General features: G+C 43.6%; 1 protein-coding gene across 1 annotated transcript in view; it reads right to left on the minus strand.

Moving 5' to 3' along the window:
• LOC117434016 (glyceraldehyde-3-phosphate dehydrogenase 2) overlaps window positions 1-2983 on the minus strand; it is a 9423-nt gene extending 6440 nt beyond the window's left edge. Inside the window, exon 1 of the mRNA XM_034056514.3 lies at window positions 2882-2983. The gene's annotated coding sequence lies outside the window, so the exon portion shown is untranslated. The remainder of the gene's footprint in view (window positions 1-2881) is intronic.

The following is a 2983-nucleotide window of genomic DNA, read 5'->3' on the forward strand; positions in this document are numbered from 1 at the left end:
CTGATTCATTGTGTGTCCCTCTCTGTCTCGCACCAGTCAGGCTGCTGGAAAGGAAAGGAGGGCGATGAGGTCTGCAAATAAAATAACTGTTCCAGTTTCCCGTCTCTATAAAAACCGAGACAGGAATGCGCAACGAGAAAAAGGAGCCATTTTGAGCAAGAGAACTTCCGAGTCCTGCCAGCAATTTCAGCCATTTCCAATTCACTGCACAGCCCTGCTTGTATCACCCTCTACAGAACAAACAGACTTGGCTTCATGAATGAAACCTGCTGGAATTTATTTAGCAGACGCCTTTATCCAAGGCGACTTACAGAGACTAGGGTGTGTGAACTATGCATCAGCTGCAGAGTCACTTACAACTACGTCTCACCCAAAAGACGAAGCACAAGGAGGTTCAGTGACTTGCTCAGGGTCACACAATGAGTCAGTGGCTGAGGTGGGATTTGAACCGGGGACCTCCTGGTTACAAACCCTTTTCTTTAACCAGATACTACTTAAACTGACAGTTGAAAAATGTGACATTTCGAAATCCAAACATGATGCAAAACATTAGGGGATGCAAAACCTCTGACTGAAGCTGCACTTCTGCATTGCGACATGCAACTTGTGCAATGCAGAAAAATAATGCATGCAGGTGAATGCCACGCTGCAGGGCAGCTTGATCCCCCTTCACTGCGGTCTGACAGCACAGGGTCTGCCTGCCTCGCAGCCTCACTGCAGCACAAGCCACACATACAGAGACTATAAGAGCTAGATGCATCCTTTATCCCTCTGGGGCATCAGCAGGTCTCTGATAGCCCTGGGCATGTGCTGGGGACGCACTGTCCATCTACGCACACTGAGAAAGCCAATCAATGTGTCCAATCAATCAATCAATCAATCAATCAATCAGGGTCCTGGAGGGGAGGGTTTAATTAAAAATCAGTTCAATTAAACAATTCAGGACAGGGTTTGGGAGCAAAGACCCAGAGTGGATGAGCCGACTGATTTAAGATAACTGTGATCCTCGTGCTCAGCAGATAACCGATAAGAATCGGAAACGCAGCAATCGAACCCTAAGCCGGGAGAGACCCTCGCTGCACCACTGTGACCTCCGGACTCTGTGACGCTCTGATGCGCTGAGACAGAGTGCCTGGTGAACAGACACGTACTCTCTCATCCCAGGACACCGCGCAGGAGCAGAGACACACAGAGGGAGGATATTTATAGATTCAATCCTGCCTGTGTGGATAGGGGGCTGCACATCCCTCCCTCCTTCAAAGAGCAGGATCAGAGAGAGATTATTGTGTGGCTCTAGTATTTACCCCACCCCACCCCACGCACACAACTGTAAAGGAGGCAATGGTTCCTGTGGCTTATTAAAACAATATACTACCACTAATAATAATAATAATAATAATAATAATAATAATAATAATGTTCTTTGTAATTAATGGGTTAATTTAATCCCATTCATTCAATGTCAAAATAGCAACAAACATTTTCCAAATTGCTCAGATTTTTACCTTTAAAACATCTGTAAAAACCTCGCAGAAAGTTTCAATTTAAATGCAGTACATATTATTATTAACACCGTTATATAAAAATGGCGCTTCCTCATCTAAAGAGTCAAGGTGACCTACATACAATTCATTTCAAAAACAGACCTCAAACTGATGAAAAAACACATGCAAATAAACAGCTAATGATGCTGTCCTGCTCGTTATTATTAACCCCGTGTTTGTATCTGTGCCGGTTCTGGTCAGGAGTATTCAGAAGTGTTATCCCTCTGTCTCGAGTGTAACCCGTGCTGTCAGAATTCACTGCGCAGGAATAAATAAGGACATTCGAGGCGTGAAATCCACGCAGCCCCCCCCCCCCCCCCCGTGCATCAGCATTTCACAAACACGGGTACAAATGCACCGGCCGTGCTGGAAATGAACACTCAAAAATGAGATGCGCCCCGCCCGCCGCGTTTAAAACAACTCCGCAGCGACGGGGCTGTTTCTAAACCATGAAGGATCTGCTCCCTAGCAATTTCTTAAAATGTTTCTCCTTTTGGTAGGCAGCAGGTTTCCTTAATTGTTTTTTTTATTAATTGTGTGTGTGTGTATATTATACAGACACACACACTTAAAATACAATTAAGGAAACCTGATGCGTAACAAAAAGGAGCAAAATTAATAATATGCAAAATCAATTTACATTTCGGACAGGCTTGTTATCCGAAACGTCCCGGTATACAATTGCCTTTTGTTTTTCTATCAATTATTAAGTTTTTTTTTTCGATGCGCTTCGCTTCCTAACTGACGCAAACCACGGTCTTATTTTTGTAACATGATAATGAAGATGCGGAAATCGTGAACAGCGCAGCAAGCTACAAACTTGTCAACGGTTCACTTTGCCTCCGGGCGGTTTGTTTATTTAAAGAACGGTAAAACCAACAAATAGTGTTTTTAACACTACAAACAGACTAACACGTATTTTATAACAGATTAACACGCCGTGTTTTGTGAGTGCGTATTGCGTTACGCATCTAGCGCAGCGGTGTCGCGTTGCTCCTGCACTGCTAATAAATTATTTCTACGTGAATGCATCTCTATGCATCCGAGCGCTGCGTTTTGCTCAAGAGAAGCATCGCAATGCTTTATTATCGCTGGCTTCCATTCTCTAAACCATTTATATACAGTATAAATAAATATATAACGCGACATTTTGCATTTTGGTTTGATTGAATGACTATGCATCTTAAATATGCAATTATCTTATGACAGAGCTGCAGTTATATATATATATATATTTAAAGCCTATCTTGTGTAAATGTCGCTCTCTCTTATTTTATTTTTTGATTATCAGTATGAACGCCTCCCCCTCTCGTCCCTTCTCTTCAGGTCTCTCTTACCTTCAGTCTCGGATGCTGCAGCGCTTCTGTGAGCCCCGCCTCTCGCAGCACGGATTTATACGTACGCGCTCACGTCACCGGTTGCCTTGGAGACGAGGATTA

This window comes from Acipenser ruthenus, chromosome 41, assembly GCF_902713425.1.
Source record: "Acipenser ruthenus chromosome 41, fAciRut3.2 maternal haplotype, whole genome shotgun sequence".
In the NCBI taxonomy this organism is placed as follows: Eukaryota; Metazoa; Chordata; class Actinopteri; order Acipenseriformes; family Acipenseridae; genus Acipenser; species Acipenser ruthenus.